The sequence below is a fragment of the Chiloscyllium punctatum genome, chromosome 35, assembly GCF_047496795.1.
Source record: "Chiloscyllium punctatum isolate Juve2018m chromosome 35, sChiPun1.3, whole genome shotgun sequence".
NCBI lineage: Eukaryota > Metazoa > Chordata > Chondrichthyes > Orectolobiformes > Hemiscylliidae > Chiloscyllium > Chiloscyllium punctatum.
Genome location: NC_092773.1, coordinates 6308062 through 6325417, shown reverse-complemented (window position 1 = coordinate 6325417; position 17356 = coordinate 6308062). Strand labels below are relative to the sequence as shown.

The window sequence follows — 17356 nt, the reverse complement described above, 5'->3', positions numbered from 1 at the left end:
CTGTCAGAGGGTCAGTACTGAGGGACCAGGTACTGTCAGAGGGTCAGTAATGGGGGAGCCTTACCCTATATCTAACCCTGTCAGAGGGTCAGTAATGGGGGAGCTTTACCCTCTATCTAACCCTGTCAGAGGGTCAGTAATGAGGGAGCAGGTACTGTCAGAGGGTCAGTAATGGGGGAGCTTTACCCTCTATCTAACCCTGTCAGAGGGTCAGTACTCAGGGAGCAGGTACTGTCAGAGGGTCAGTAATGGGGGAGCTTTACCCTCTATCTAACCCTGTCAGAGGGTCAGTACTCAGGGAGCAGGTACTGTCAGAGGGTCAGTAATGGGGGAGCTTTACCCTATATCTAACCCCGTCAGAGGGTCAGTACTCAGGGAGCAGGTACTGTCAGAGGGTCAGTAATGGGGGAGCTTTACCCTATATCTAACCCCGTCAGAGGGTCAGTACTCAGGGAGCAGGTACTGTCAGAGGGTCAGTAATGGGGGAGCTTTACCCTCTATCTAACCCCGTCAGAGGGTCAGTAATGGGGGAGCTTTACCCTCTATCTAACCCTGTCAGAGGGTCAGTACTCAGGGAGCAGGTACTGTCAGAGGGTCAGTAATGGGGGAGCTTTACCCTGTATCTAACCCCGTCAGATGGTCAGTACTGAGGGAGCAGGTACTGTCAGAGGGTCAGTAATGGGGGAGCTTTACCCTCTATCTAACCCTGTCAGAGGGTCAGTACTGAGGGAGCTTTACCCTATATCTAACCCCGTCAGAGGGTCAGTACTCAGGGAGCTTTACCCTCTATCTAACCCTGTCAGAGGGTCAGTAATGAGGGAGCTTTACCCTCTATCTAACCCTGTCAGAGGGTCAGCAATGAGGGAGCTTGACCCTCTATCTAACCCTGTCAGAGGGTCAGTGCTGAGGGAGCTTTACCCTCTATCTAACCCTGTCAGAGGGTCAGTAATGAGGGAGCTTTACCCTCTCTCTAACCCTGTCAGAGGGTCAGTAATGGGGGAGCTTTACCCTCTATCTAACCCTGTCAGAGGGTCAGTAATGAGGGAGCTTTACCCTGTATCTAACCCTGTCAGAGGGTCAGTAATGGGGGAGCTTTACCCTGTATCTAACCCCGTCAGATGGTCAGTACTGAGGGAGCAGGTACTGTCAGAGGGTCAGTAATGGGGGAGCTTTACCCTCTATCTAACCCTGTCAGAGGGTCAGTACTGAGGGAGCTTTACCCTATATCTAACCCCGTCAGAGGGTCAGTACTCAGGGAGCTTTACCCTCTATCTAACCCTGTCAGAGGGTCAGTAATGAGGGAGCTTTACCCTCTATCTAACCCTGTCAGAGGGTCAGTAATGAGGGAGCTTTACCCTCTATCTAACCCTGTCAGAGGGTCAGTGCTGAGGGAGCTTTACCCTCTATCTAACCCTGTCAGAGGGTCAGTAATGAGGGAGCTTTACCCTCTCTCTAACCCTGTCAGAGGGTCAGTAATGGGGGAGCTTTACCCTCTATCTAACCCTGTCAGAGGGTCAGTAATGAGGGAGCTTTACCCTGTATCTAACCCTGTCAGAGGGTCAGTAATGGGGGAGCGTTACCCTATATCTAACCCTGTCAGAGGGTCAGTGCTCAGGGAGCAGGTACTGTCAGAGGGTCAGTACTGAGGGAGCTTTACCCTCTATCTAACCCTGTCAGAGGGTCAGTACTGAGGGAGCAGGTACTGTCAGAGGGTCAGTAATGGGGGAGCTTTACCCTGTATCTAACCCTGTCAGAGGGTCAGTACTCAGGGAGCTTTACCCTGTATCTAACCCCGTCAGAGGGTCAGTAATGGGGGAGCTTTACCCTATATCTAACCCCGTCAGAGGGTCAGTACTCAGGGAGCTTTACCCTCTATCTAACCCTGTCAGAGGGTCAGTAATGAGGGAGCTTTACCCTCTATCTAACCCTGTCAGAGGGTCAGTGCTCAGGGAGCAGGTACTGTCAGAGGGTCAGTAATGGGGGAGCTTTACCCTATATCTAACCCTGTCAGAGGGTCAGTAATGGGGGAGCATTACCCTCTATCTAACCCTGTCAGAGGGTCAGTAATGGGGGAGCTTTACCCTCTATCTAACCCTGTCAGAGGGTCAGTACTGAGGGAGCTTTACCCTCTATCTAACCCTGTCAGAGGGTCAGTACTGAGGGAGCTTTACCCTATATCTAACCCCGTCAGAGGGTCAGTACTCAGGGAGCTTTACCCTCTATCTAACCCTGTCAGAGGGTCAGTAATGAGGGAGCTTTACCCTCTATCTAACCCTGTCAGAGGGTCAGTAATGAGGGAGCTTTACCCTCTATCTAACCCTGTCAGAGGGTCAGTGCTGAGGGAGCTTTACCCTCTATCTAACCCTGTCAGAGGGTCAGTAATGAGGGAGCTTTACCCTCTCTCTAACCCTGTCAGAGGGTCAGTAATGGGGGAGCTTTACCCTCTATCTAACCCTGTCAGAGGGTCAGTAATGAGGGAGCTTTACCCTGTATCTAACCCTGTCAGAGGGTCAGTAATGGGGGAGCGTTACCCTATATCTAACCCTGTCAGAGGGTCAGTGCTCAGGGAGCAGGTACTGTCAGAGGGTCAGTACTGAGGGAGCTTTACCCTCTATCTAACCCTGTCAGAGGGTCAGTACTGAGGGAGCAGGTACTGTCAGAGGGTCAGTAATGGGGGAGCTTTACCCTGTATCTAACCCTGTCAGAGGGTCAGTACTCAGGGAGCTTTACCCTGTATCTAACCCCGTCAGAGGGTCAGTAATGGGGGAGCTTTACCCTATATCTAACCCCGTCAGAGGGTCAGTACTCAGGGAGCTTTACCCTCTATCTAACCCTGTCAGAGGGTCAGTAATGAGGGAGCTTTACCCTCTATCTAACCCTGTCAGAGGGTCAGTGCTCAGGGAGCAGGTACTGTCAGAGGGTCAGTAATGGGGGAGCTTTACCCTATATCTAACCCTGTCAGAGGGTCAGTAATGGGGGAGCATTACCCTCTATCTAACCCTGTCAGAGGGTCAGTAATGGGGGAGCTTTACCCTCTATCTAACCCTGTCAGAGGGTCAGTACTGAGGGAGCTTTACCCTCTATCTAACCCTGTCAGAGGGTCAGTAATGGGGGAGCTTTACCCTCTATCTAACCCTGTCAGAGGGTCAGTACTGAGGGAGCTTTACCCTCTATCTAACCCTGTCAGAGGGTCAGTGCTCAGGGATCTTTACCCTCTATCTAACCCTGTCAGAGGGTCAGTAATGAGGGAGCTTTACCCTCTATCTAACCCTGTCAGAGGGTCAGTACTGAGGGAGCTTTACCCTGTATCTAACCCTGTCAGAGGGTCAGTGCTCAGGGAGCAGGTACTGTCAGAGGGTCAGTAATGGGGGAGCTTTACCCTGTATCTAACCCTGTCAGAGGGTCAGTACTGAGGGAGCAGGTACTGTCAGAGGGTCAGTAATGGGGGAGCTTTACCCTCTATCTAACCCTGTCAGAGGGTCAGTAATGAGGGAGCTTTACCCTATATCTAACCCCGTCAGAGGGTCAGTACTGAGGGAGCAGGTACTGTCAGAGGGTCAGTAATGAGGGAGCTTTACCCTCTATCTAACCCTGTCAGAGGGTCAGTACTGAGGGAGCTTTACCCTGTATCTAACCCTGTCAGAGGGTCAGTGCTCAGGGAGCAGGTACTGTCAGAGGGTCAGTAATGGGGGAGCTTTACCCTCTATCTAACCCTGTCAGAGGGTCAGTAATGAGGGAGCTTTACCCTCTATCTAACCCTGTCAGAGGGTCAGTAATGAGGGAGCTTTACCCTCTATCTAACCCTGTCAGAGGGTCAGTAATGGGGGAGCTTTACCCTATATCTAACCCCGTCAGAGGGTCAGTGCTCAGGGAGCAGGTACTGTCAGAGGGTCAGTAATGGGGGAGCTTTACCCTGTATCTAACCCTGTCAGAGGGTCAGTAATGAGGGAGCTTTACCCTCTATCTAACCCTGTCAGAGGGTCAGTACTGAGGGAGCTTTACCCTCTATCTAACCCTGTCAGAGGGTCAGTAATGAGGGAGCTTTACCCTCTATCTAACCCTGTCAGAGGGTCAGTACTGAGGGAGCTTTACCCTATATCTAACCCCGTCAGAGGGTCAGTACTCAGGGAGCTTTACCCTCTATCTAACCCTGTCAGAGGGTCAGTAATGAGGGAGCTTTACCCTCTATCTAACCCTGTCAGAGGGTCAGCAATGAGGGAGCTTTACCCTCTATCTAACCCTGTCAGAGGGTCAGTGCTGAGGGAGCTTTACCCTCTATCTAACCCTGTCAGAGGGTCAGTAATGAGGGAGCTTTACCCTCTCTCTAACCCTGTCAGAGGGTCAGTAATGGGGGAGCTTTACCCTCTATCTAACCCTGTCAGAGGGTCAGTAATGAGGGAGCTTTACCCTGTATCTAACCCTGTCAGAGGGTCAGTAATGGGGGAGCTTTACCCTGTATCTAACCCCGTCAGATGGTCAGTACTGAGGGAGCAGGTACTGTCAGAGGGTCAGTAATGGGGGAGCTTTACCCTCTATCTAACCCTGTCAGAGGGTCAGTACTGAGGGAGCTTTACCCTATATCTAACCCCGTCAGAGGGTCAGTACTCAGGGAGCTTTACCCTCTATCTAACCCTGTCAGAGGGTCAGTAATGAGGGAGCTTTACCCTCTATCTAACCCTGTCAGAGGGTCAGTAATGAGGGAGCTTTACCCTCTATCTAACCCTGTCAGAGGGTCAGTGCTGAGGGAGCTTTACCCTCTATCTAACCCTGTCAGAGGGTCAGTAATGAGGGAGCTTTACCCTCTCTCTAACCCTGTCAGAGGGTCAGTAATGGGGGAGCTTTACCCTCTATCTAACCCTGTCAGAGGGTCAGTAATGAGGGAGCTTTACCCTGTATCTAACCCTGTCAGAGGGTCAGTAATGGGGGAGCGTTACCCTATATCTAACCCTGTCAGAGGGTCAGTGCTCAGGGAGCAGGTACTGTCAGAGGGTCAGTACTGAGGGAGCTTTACCCTCTATCTAACCCTGTCAGAGGGTCAGTACTGAGGGAGCAGGTACTGTCAGAGGGTCAGTAATGGGGGAGCTTTACCCTGTATCTAACCCTGTCAGAGGGTCAGTACTCAGGGAGCTTTACCCTGTATCTAACCCCGTCAGAGGGTCAGTAATGGGGGAGCTTTACCCTATATCTAACCCCGTCAGAGGGTCAGTACTCAGGGAGCTTTACCCTCTATCTAACCCTGTCAGAGGGTCAGTAATGAGGGAGCTTTACCCTCTATCTAACCCTGTCAGAGGGTCAGTGCTCAGGGAGCAGGTACTGTCAGAGGGTCAGTAATGGGGGAGCTTTACCCTATATCTAACCCTGTCAGAGGGTCAGTAATGGGGGAGCATTACCCTCTATCTAACCCTGTCAGAGGGTCAGTAATGGGGGAGCTTTACCCTCTATCTAACCCTGTCAGAGGGTCAGTACTGAGGGAGCTTTACCCTCTATCTAACCCTGTCAGAGGGTCAGTACTGAGGGAGCTTTACCCTATATCTAACCCCGTCAGAGGGTCAGTACTCAGGGAGCTTTACCCTCTATCTAACCCTGTCAGAGGGTCAGTAATGAGGGAGCTTTACCCTCTATCTAACCCTGTCAGAGGGTCAGTAATGAGGGAGCTTTACCCTCTATCTAACCCTGTCAGAGGGTCAGTGCTGAGGGAGCTTTACCCTCTATCTAACCCTGTCAGAGGGTCAGTAATGAGGGAGCTTTACCCTCTCTCTAACCCTGTCAGAGGGTCAGTAATGGGGGAGCTTTACCCTCTATCTAACCCTGTCAGAGGGTCAGTAATGAGGGAGCTTTACCCTGTATCTAACCCTGTCAGAGGGTCAGTAATGGGGGAGCGTTACCCTATATCTAACCCTGTCAGAGGGTCAGTGCTCAGGGAGCAGGTACTGTCAGAGGGTCAGTACTGAGGGAGCTTTACCCTCTATCTAACCCTGTCAGAGGGTCAGTACTGAGGGAGCAGGTACTGTCAGAGGGTCAGTAATGGGGGAGCTTTACCCTGTATCTAACCCTGTCAGAGGGTCAGTACTCAGGGAGCTTTACCCTGTATCTAACCCCGTCAGAGGGTCAGTAATGGGGGAGCTTTACCCTATATCTAACCCCGTCAGAGGGTCAGTACTCAGGGAGCTTTACCCTCTATCTAACCCTGTCAGAGGGTCAGTAATGAGGGAGCTTTACCCTCTATCTAACCCTGTCAGAGGGTCAGTGCTCAGGGAGCAGGTACTGTCAGAGGGTCAGTAATGGGGGAGCTTTACCCTATATCTAACCCTGTCAGAGGGTCAGTAATGGGGGAGCATTACCCTCTATCTAACCCTGTCAGAGGGTCAGTAATGGGGGAGCTTTACCCTCTATCTAACCCTGTCAGAGGGTCAGTACTGAGGGAGCTTTACCCTCTATCTAACCCTGTCAGAGGGTCAGTAATGGGGGAGCTTTACCCTCTATCTAACCCTGTCAGAGGGTCAGTACTGAGGGAGCTTTACCCTCTATCTAACCCTGTCAGAGGGTCAGTGCTCAGGGATCTTTACCCTCTATCTAACCCTGTCAGAGGGTCAGTAATGAGGGAGCTTTACCCTCTATCTAACCCTGTCAGAGGGTCAGTACTGAGGGAGCTTTACCCTGTATCTAACCCTGTCAGAGGGTCAGTGCTCAGGGAGCAGGTACTGTCAGAGGGTCAGTAATGGGGGAGCTTTACCCTATATCTAACCCTGTCAGAGGGTCAGTAATGGGGGAGCTTTACCCTGTATCTAACCCTGTCAGAGGGTCAGTACTGAGGGAGCAGGTACTGTCAGAGGGTCAGTAATGGGGGAGCTTTACCCTCTATCTAACCCTGTCAGAGGGTCAGTAATGAGGGAGCTTTACCCTATATCTAACCCCGTCAGAGGGTCAGTACTGAGGGAGCAGGTACTGTCAGAGGGTCAGTAATGAGGGAGCTTTACCCTCTATCTAACCCTGTCAGAGGGTCAGTACTGAGGGAGCTTTACCCTGTATCTAACCCTGTCAGAGGGTCAGTGCTCAGGGAGCAGGTACTGTCAGAGGGTCAGTAATGGGGGAGCTTTACCCTCTATCTAACCCTGTCAGAGGGTCAGTAATGAGGGAGCTTTACCCTCTATCTAACCCTGTCAGAGGGTCAGTAATGAGGGAGCTTTACCCTCTATCTAACCCTGTCAGAGGGTCAGTAATGGGGGAGCTTTACCCTATATCTAACCCTGTCAGAGGGTCAGTAATGGGGGAGCTTTACCCTGTATCTAACCCTGTCAGAGGGTCAGTAATGGGGGAGCTTTACCCTGTATCTAACCCTGTCAGAGGGTCAGTACTGAGGGAGCTTTACCCTGTATCTAACCCCGTCAGAGGGTCAGTGCTCAGGGAGCAGGTACTGTCAGAGGGTCAGTAATGAGGGAGCTTTACCCTGTATCTAACCCTGTCAGAGGGTCAGTACTCAGGGAGCAGGTACTGTCAGAGGGTCAGTAATGGGGGAGCTTTACCCTCTATCTAACCCTGTCAGAGGGTCAGTAATGAGGGAGCTTTACCCTCTATCTAACCCTGTCAGAGGGTCAGTAATGAGGGAGCTTTACCCTCTATCTAACCCTGTCAGAGGGTCAGTACTGAGGGAGCTGTACCCTATATCTAACCCTGTCAGAGGGTCAGTGCTCAGGGAGCAAGTACTGTCAGAGGTTTTGTACTGAGGGAGCAGGCACTGTCAGAGGGTCAGTACTGAGCCTGTGCCTCGATAAGGCCTGAGGTACGTCATTCCCGAAACGCTCCAAGGAAGAGGCTCTGGGCAGGGCTGTGCTCCAACCAGCTGACATTTCTCACTTGCAGTCAGTGTGCAAAGGAATGCCATAAAACTGTCGACGGCCCCTTGCTCTCTCCACTTGTTTTGGCATCAGATTAAAAAGGGAATAATGTCTTTGAACTTGCAACTGAGGCAAAACGTTTGCTGGAAGATTGGCCCAGAGTGACACTTGGATGAATCCATTGCTTGAAAACATATCCAAATCTGCTGGAATCCATCAAGGATGAGGGAGATATTGATAACAGCTGGGATTCCAGGACAGTTCAGGAGCCAGGCAGACATGTACTCAATATCCACAATGTTGGGAAAGAGCTGGGCTCTGGGACAAAAGAGAGCTGACCAGCCTCATTTCGTGCTCCAAGATGGTGAGTCAGTCTTTCCCTCATCATTCTCTCCTCTCTCTGACATTACATTCTCAACTCAAAAGGGAAAAAGCTCTGCATTTATATAGCACATTCATGGACTCAGGCTGTTCTGAAGCAGGTTCCAGCCAATGAGAGTCATTGCTGTACAGTGGAACAGAGAGCTCCTCTTTCTACTCCCTGCCGATTGGGGGTTAGATGTTACCTCCGAGCACCAGACCATGAGATCTCAGAGCTGCTCCTCACTGGGTATAGGTAGCACAGTGTGGGTGGAGTTAAAGACATCCAAGGAAGCCTGTGAGGAGATCAACAAGCACTGAGCAGTTGAGTTTCTGACCAATGGCGTACACAGAGGAAAGCCTGATGTCTCCCTGACCACTGTGGGTTGGGGAATGGTTACATAACAGACAGTGTTAGAGACAGGCCTCAGGCTGAAGACAGAACTGCCAACTTCCCCTCCCGCCACTTTCTTTCTCCCTGACCAATTTGTGTCAGCTCAGCAAAAAGCATCAGGCCACCCATGTCCACCCACATCCCCAAAGAACATCAGGTTTCCAGCCAGTCAGCAACTGTGCTCCCCATGACTGGAGTCACATATGACCACAGCTGGAGGAGTTGGGTGAATAACACAAATGAGACGATTCGGTATCGGAACAGAATTTGGACATTCAATCCACCAACTCTGCTCTGCTGTTCAATCATGGCGAGTTACATCAAATCATCAGAAGCAGGCCATTCTGTCCATCCAGACCACACCAACCCTTGAAGAGCATCCCACCCAGATCCATTCCTTACCCTATCCCTGGAACCCTGCATTTCCCATGTCTAATCCACCCTAACCTGCACATCTTTGGATTGTGAGAGGAAACCCACACAGACACAGGGAGAGTGTGCAAACTCCACAAAGACAGTTGCCAGAGGGTGGAAACGAACGCCAGTCCCTAACACTGGAACAGCATTGCTAACCACTGCCGAATAAGATTCACCTTCATCTCGCTGTAACCTTTGGCCCCCTGACTAACGAACCAATTGGACTTCCCAGCAGACTTGGCCATCACTCCTAACCGGTGTCAATGATCAGTTTTCCCCAATTCTGTTTCACAGCTTGGTCGTGGTGGCATTTGACCTTCTGTGACCTCCAGCCTGCTAGTCAAGAAGCAGAACCCTAATCCATCCTGACACAAAGGTCATTCTCCACATGAGAGGTGAAGGTATCCCTTACTAGCTGACCACTCACTGTCAAGTCGCTGGCTGTGAACAATGTCTGAAAGGTCAGTCACTGGCTAATTCTCGTTGTGGGAGCACAGGACTGTCTACTGAGCAGTCCCTCGCTCACAGAGCAGTCCCTCGCTGCAGTCAGGAACCGGCTTTCCTCATTTCACAACAATCTTTCAGCAAGGAGCCTGCTCCAGTCTGAACAAACCGGAGACACAGCCCTGCTTTTACTGCAGCTTCAACAAGTGACACATCCCAGGCACAGGAGAGAGGAACCAGTAAAAATCCACACCAGAGTGCTGAAGGAGCTCAGAGAGTAGCTGTCAACACAGACAACAGACAGGGTCCAGGGGTTTCCAGGGCAACTGAACAGCTAGAGGGGAGGACAGGGGCTAGTGAAGGGAACAGAGATACAGAGGGGGGTGTCAGGACTGGAGGAGTAGATAGTGATCGGAGATTGTGATAGACTGATCTGAAAGTAAATGAGTAAATGCCTGACAGAAATATCTAACTGAACTGAAAAACAAAGCTGATTTTCTGATCTGCTTGAATTGCTTCCTGCTGCTGCCTGTTTCTGAAGGAAGTTCGAGATAGTGTTGCTGGAAAAACACAGCAGGTCAGGCAGCATCCGAGGAGCAGGAGAATCAATGTTTCGGGCAAGAGCTCTTCATCAGTAATGTACTAACATGTTAATAAAGAAAGCTCACTCAACCAGTCTCTGCAGTACCAGAGAGATCAAACAAAAAAAATCTTCTCTCAATGTTCTTTCTTGCACTCATCAGGACAAATGCAAGAATGCCAAATTCCAAAAGGTGTTCAAAAGTGTGGTGCTGGAAAAGCACAGCAGGTCAGGCAGCATCCAAGGAGCAGGAGGATCGATGTTTCGGGCATAAGCCCTTCTTCAGGAATGAGGCTGGTGTGCCAAGCGGGCTGAGATAAAGGGTGGGTGCTGGGAATATGCTGGGAGACCAGGAGGAGTGTGCAGTGTGTCAGTATCACTGTGAAGCAGACAGGGGGGGGAAGTGTTAAAAAAAATTCAGCGCCCCTCCCCCAAATTCCCCAACCCCCCCCACCCTGTTATCTCAGCCCGCTTGGCACACCAGCCTCATTCCTGAAGAAGGGCTTATGCCTGAAACATCGATCCTCCTGCTCCTCGGATGCTGCCTGACCTGCTGCGCTTTTCCAGCACCACACCATTCAACGCTGGTCTCCAGCATCTGCAGTCCTCACTTTCTCCAAATTCCAAAAGGTGCAAGGATTTATAGTGCAGGTGGAAAGGAGGCGCCAGTCACTGTCAGGTCATGGACAACAATGGCCCTCTGAAAAGACTGTTATTTTTGTGGTTTTTAGAACGACCCTGTGAAAGAAGTAATCTGAAACAGTGGGATTTCCGAGGATGGCTGAATAATTTGAAAGTCTGTGATTGGATACATTCTGTGTAGCTGGGGTTTCCAGCCATATGCAGACAACCTGGACAGTTTTCACATGATGCTGACTGGTGTGGACACGGACCCTGCCCTCTGTATTCTCACTGCCGTGTGACCGGTTGTCAGGTTGCTGAACAGAGTGGGCTTTCAACAAGACAGAGAGAAGTTCATCAGACCATGAGAGCAATCAGCCAGTCTGCAGGAGCTGAACTCTCTTACTGCTCAACAAGAAATCACTTCAAATCCTTGCTTTCAGCAGATGCGGCAAGTGAGGAGTTTGGAATTAGACAAGTCCAAGATGATTCAGCAGAGACACAGCCACCCTGTGCCTATTGCAAACTGTGGAAGCATTCGGACAAAGCAAGGTCAAGGAGAAATCTTTGGGTCAGTAAGATCCAGGCCAGGAGATCATGGAAATAAAGGTGATGGGAATGATCTCCCAGTTTTCCCTCCAGCAGGGGTTTTCAGTTGGTTGAGATTATTTCATTTTGCTTCACTGTTTCACTGTTGCGAGAATCTATTGCCCTGCAATAAATGGTCATTCTTGCTCAGTACTGTATCCCAGTGCGAGGGCTCTCTCGGCCCAGGGTCAGAAATCAGCCGGGCTGGGGATTGCATACATTCTTTTCAAACTCTACCTTTTGTGTTGACTCTGGGAACAGAGGGCCATGATTTCCAGTGTGTTAGCCCCGATCAGATCATAGAATCACCACAGGCTTTATACTACAGGGAGAGGCTGTTCGGCCCATTGTCTCCTTACCAGCCTCTTCAGACAAGCATCTTTACTGAGTAACAATTTTCTTCCCTTTCTCCCAAATCCCTGCACACCATTTCAATCCAAGTAACCATCCAAGACCCTCTTAAATGCCTCAACTGAACCTGCCTCCATTCCATTTCCCTGACCCTATCTGTTTGCTGAGTTCAACGTTTTCTCTTACACTATCCTTGCTTTCACTCTGGACCCCTCTCGTTCTTGTTCCTTTCCAAGTGGAAATAGTTTCTTTCTGCCCAGCCTGTTCATGAGGTTGGAAACCTCTCTCAAATCTCTTCTCAGCCTCCTTCTCTCCAAGGAGAACATTCCAAACTTCTTCAACCTATCCTCATCCCTGGAAAGACTCTTGGAAATCCCTCCTACACTCTCTCCAATGTGTTCCCATCTTTCCCATAATGTGCCCAAGTGGACACATTACTCCAGCTGAGGTCTAACAAGTGTCTTATACAAACTCAACATCACCTCCTTGTTCTTGTACTCGATGCTGTTATCTCTAACGCTGAGACCACTGTGTGCTTTATTTACTGCTCTCTCCACCTGTCCTGCCACCTTCAACGATCAGGTCTCTGTGCTCCTGCAGTCCCTATTTTAGATTGTCTTTCATGCTCTTCTGAGCAAAGTGCATCATCTCCTACTTCTCTCATTACCACCTATCCACCCACTCGACCAACTTGTCAATGTCCTTTTGGAGTTTCACACATTCCTCCTCCCAAAGTTGCTGTCACCTGCAAACTCAGAAGATGTCCTCCACACACCAAGATCCAGATCATTCATAAATATCAACCCCCACCCTGGGACCCAATGGCCCTCACTCTCAAGTGCTGTAAGAGACGGCTACAGAGATTCAATTAATTCAATTAATTGATGGTGCCTGAGATAGGAGGGTTTCAGAGAGAGAGAGAGGGAGAGAGAGAGAGACAGAGAGCGAGAGGGATACAGAGAAACTGGCAACAACTGAGCTGTTAGCCTGCTGTCAGTCTTCAGGAATATCAATGATAAACAATGTAGAGAGTCGGATTAATCAGGTCATTCTCATGTTGTGACCAGTCAACTACTGCAAGGATCAGGGACTGAATCCCAGCGGATCCCCGTCTATACCAGGTCTCAGCTGGAATGTGAGGGCAATACAAATCAGCTTCAGGGGGATTGAGACTAACTGAGGGGATGACCAAGATCATGGCAGATGGAAGAGACCGTGGGGAACTGTGACTCCATCCAGTCCTCGTTGCCCCAACCAGAGTATTTCTGAAAAAGGGGAGATGTCTCAAGGGGACCTGGTGTCCTTGCACATTCCTTTCAGCTGCATGTAAACAGCAAATTAGCCTTTGTCACAATGGGATCAGAGTAGGCTGCCTTCCACGGTTCAGATCAGTACTGAGGGTGAACCAGGAGGACTGTGTGCACTTATCATCGAGAGGTGTGGAATGGGTTCCTCAGATTGATTTCTGGGACAGCAAGACTGTCCTTTCAGGACAGGAAGAGAAAACCCGGGTCCATATTGATTATGAGAGGTGATCGAGAATACAGAGGCAGAAAGGGAGACACAGAGGGGATGCACACAGGATGTTGTGCCACTCGCTGTGGGTTCTCAAACGAGCTCACACAGTCCAATGTTCCCTGTCGTTTGGATCCATCACTGCCCAACCCTGAGGCTGAGGTGTGGCAGCACATTCTGGATGTTGGAGCCATTCCTTGCTGTGTTCATGTACAAGTTCAGAGGCTGGGCAGTTTCAAGTGAACACTGCCTCAGAACAAGGGCAGGCTGTTTTAGACAGAGATCGAGAGGAAGTGCACCATTCAGAGCATGAGCAATGGTTGGAAAGCTCTCTCCCAGAGAGCTGTGGAAGATGTCAAGATAGAGACAGAGAGATTTCGAGTTGCTCGTGAACCATGGGAATTTGCGTGCACAATTGGGAAAGGTGAGCAGCCCCGAAGAGGGATAACAGAGCAGGTTCGAGGTGCTGAATAGCCTCTTCCTGTTCTGATGTTCTGCCCTGTGTTGATACAGTGGAGCTCTCTCCCTGGTTTACCCTCCCTCTACACTGTCATGTTGTGTCATGGAGCAAGACACTGCAGTCTGCTGTCTGCATACCACAGGGCTGGGGTATTGCCAAGGCTACACCATCAGGGGGTAACTCTGTGCTGGTCAGCCAGTTGACAACACTGCCCTCTCAGCTCTCCCTCACAGCCAGACCCAGTGACTGTGTTTTCACCACTTGGTGACAGGCAGAAGGTTCCTCTAACAGACTGGCCTTGGCTGGGCCTCAGACCCATTAAACACCAAGTCAAGCACAAACAGTGACTCTTTGCCAACATGCAACACCACGCAGATGATTGGCTATGCTCTGCACCGATCCACAACAAACTTCCAGTCAGATGTGACGTTAATGAAACCATATTTTATCCCACTTGTATTTGATACATGCGACGTAACTCAATCCAGATGGATTATCCTGCATTTTAGATCATTCTTTTTAAATATTTAATCTTGATCTCATGTACGACAGAGCGAGTAAATCTGGATTTAATGTAACCCACACTTCACAAATACACATTGGGAAAGCCCAGAGTTCTATCGTGCGGCACTGAATTCTGTCCAAACCTCCCGTTTATGAACCTGAAATACAGATTGGATCTTCTGGTGTGTTCAATAAATCACCATTAATCAGAGCAGCTCTCACTCCTTCTGGCCCTGATACAAAGCAGACTGGGTTGGAAAAGATTCAGATTCTCGCTCAGCCCAATGGCTCTGTTGATTGGCCCATCAGCCCTTCAGCTCCCAGTCCGGCTCTGGCTCAAGTGTAAACTTCCCATCTTCAGGTTGTAGTCACTTTGTTGTCACTCAGCCACTGATCTCCTCCCAGTTTCTGACCTCCACCTCCTCCTCCACAGTAAACACCAAGGTTTCAGTGGCCCTACCTCTGTCAGTGAACACCCCACTCAAGGAGGGGCTCAGCAAAGGGCAGGCTGTCACGCTGTGGTGGAGGGGAACAGGGTACGTGGTCCAGGTCAGGGAAGGTTAAAGCAGCCTGAAGCCTCACCAGCCAGTGGCACTGGGCCTACTGTACAGGGTCAGCCTGCATATCAGCATGATCATCACTGGAAACATAGAATCCTGCAGAAATACTTCTCAGCACTTCTCCAGATGCTGTCGAATTTGCTTTGACCCAGGTTGGGGGGGGGGGGGGGGGTGAGCAGTGAGCAGGGATGTCACACTGGAAGTCGGTTTGGTTCCAGCCTGTCAAAGCCATCTCCAAAATGACATCTCAGCCAAGTCATACCTTCGGAAATCAGTAAAACCAAAGCTGGAGCCACATCAGTAAAAACAGAGGATTTCGGAAGATGGCGACAATTACTTTTTAGGACTCAAGTTGGATCTGGTCTGACCTGACTCAAAGGTAAATGCCCAGAGACTGAAATAGTGGAACAATGAGACAGTGGGATCCTGCTATTCATCCAGTGCTGGAGTTTCTCTGAGCCTGTTTGTCCCTCACAGACTGAAAAGTCACCTCAACTCAAAACGTTAGCTTGCTCTCTCTCTCTCTCTCTCTCTCTATCTCCACAGATACTGCCCAACTGGCTCTGATCTCCACTATTTGTCACAGATGGAGGGACTCAAATGGCTTCTCACTGTTTAGCCAAGGGCACAGAGAAGCTGAACGAGCAGACTGTATCCAAATGGAGGTGGAATCAGACATGCCCATATCTCCCGACTCTCCGTCACTGATGCAAGTATAGTACCCTGTCCCCATCCAAGCCCTGAGCCGTGCACAGTCTCTCTCCCTCACTATAACAATCTGCCTCATCAATGGCCCAAAGCTGTGGGATCCACCTGTGCACAGAATGGCACCAACCATTCCCACCCTTCAACAGCGAGTCTGTGTAAAAGGCTGTGAAATCCTCTGGGAAACGGGCTGCAGGCCGCATCTCGTTACCATAGGGATAGCCTGTACCTCATCCAGTCATGTTCCAAATCTCATTGGGTCTCAGGGTGAGGGTCTCTCTCTCTCTCTCCCAGCTGTGGGGAGTCTAACCGTGAACCCTTGCAGAGCGAGGCGATCAGCTAGGGCCTGTTGTCCTAACAGCAGGGAAGGCTGGGGAGTGGGGAACATGACTGAGCTGGAGAAGGCTATTAATGGGCTTAGATGGCATAGATCGCTTTAGCGGAGGGCACAATAACCAGAGGGCAGTGGCAAGGAGGAGGGTGTTTAGAGGTGATTTAAAAAAAAATAAGTGACCCATTTTATCTCAAACTGTTTCTCTCAAACTCTCGGTGTGAGATGATGGGAGAAGCAGAAACCCTGGAGTGATAAAGGAAGGACTGAGATGATCACTTGGACTGCCGCACTGTGTGAGGGTCTGGGCCAAATGCTAGAAAACAGAATCATCTCCGTACTGACCCTCCAACAGTGCAGTATGTCTTCAGTAATGACTCTCCCCAGACCAGGCAGAGTTCAGTGAGTGGGGGAGGGGGGGGGCAGCAGCTTGTGTACAAACTGTATTGTAGAGTGGACTGAAATCCTGTTGCTGACAGTGTGTTCCTCCAGCTCTTTAATCTATCAGTAGTGAACAGTCAATCCTTTATGCAGCTGATGTGGGAGCTGTGTTTACACTGCACCCGGTTCCATTTACTAGATAAACCACTCTCGGACCTCAGCACACTCACTCTATTGAATCCTCGCAGCAAGCATAATATTTGGAATGGTCTGGAGGATTTCTGTCAGGAATGAGTGGTTAGAGTTTTAGATGTGGCTGACTGGATTGCTCTCCCGAGGCTGGCTGTGCATTTGATTCCCCGCACCACCTCCCCCCCCACACACCCCCCCACCACATCTTTCCTGCAAAGCTAGTAAGGCAGCTCCCTTACCTGGGCAGTGCACTTTCTGGGACTCAGGAGCAGGAGGGAACATCATTCCCACATCTGCTCCCCAGATGGCCCTCCTGCCCCTGAGCACGTGATCTGGGCAGTACCCAAGGGTGTGTCGTCCCTCTCAGGCAGCTTCACAGAGCGAGCAGAGGAGTTCTGCTCCCCAGTTCCCTTGGGCAATTAAAGCAGGCGCTCTGGTCACTCGTTCGTGTGGGATCGTGCTGTGCCTCCATGCCAGCTGATGTGAAACACTAAGGGTCAGCCAGTGACTGTAAAAGCTGTGACAGAGATAGCTCAGATCTCACAGGCCCCAGAGTTTAGCCCATCTGTTTGGAACAGGACACAAGTGCAGTCAGTGTGGTGTGCAGCTGGACGTCGGGGTTCTGTCAAGGTTGGTCATGGGAGCTGAGTTACTGTGTCAGGCCCAGCTCCTTCAGGGCAGACAGGCTGCAGACAGACTTGGGGAGTTTTCTGAGGAAGCTGTGCACAAATGTTCCCGGTGATCTCTCAGAGGCTGCCCGCTGTGTTTTCTCTGCTCATGAGTGTGGTGTGTGACAGCTTCCTGGCTCCCTGGACACACTCTGAACACACTAAATGCTGAGAGACTAAATGCTGCACAAGCCATGATGCAGGCTAACATTCCCAGGGCAGTAGCAAGGGATATGTTATCATTCCCATGAGAACACAAACATCCCTGAGATGGCTCTTCTCTCACACACTGCTAACGTCTGGGCGGACTGCAGCAAGTCTGTACTGTCACCAGTGTTCTTCAAACCGGAGACCAAAACAAGGATTCAGAAAACTGGACAGGGGGGTGGCACAGTGGTTAGCACTGCTGCCTCACAGCAATAGGGACCCAGGTTCAATTCCAGCCTCAGG

The 17356-nt window shown here is 50.5% G+C and overlaps 1 protein-coding gene across 5 annotated transcripts in view; it reads right to left on the bottom strand.

Moving 5' to 3' along the window:
* adgra2 (adhesion G protein-coupled receptor A2) overlaps positions 1–17356 on the bottom strand; it is a 145276-nt gene that overhangs the window by 93008 nt on the left and 34912 nt on the right. The window contains exon 1 of one of the 5 annotated variants that reach the window (XM_072553879.1): positions 16478–16496. The exons of the other annotated variants lie outside the window; for them this stretch is intronic. The gene's annotated coding sequence lies outside the window, so the exon portion shown is untranslated. Of the gene's footprint in view, positions 1–16477; positions 16497–17356 lie in introns of those variants that run through there. 5 annotated transcript variants of the gene reach the window in all.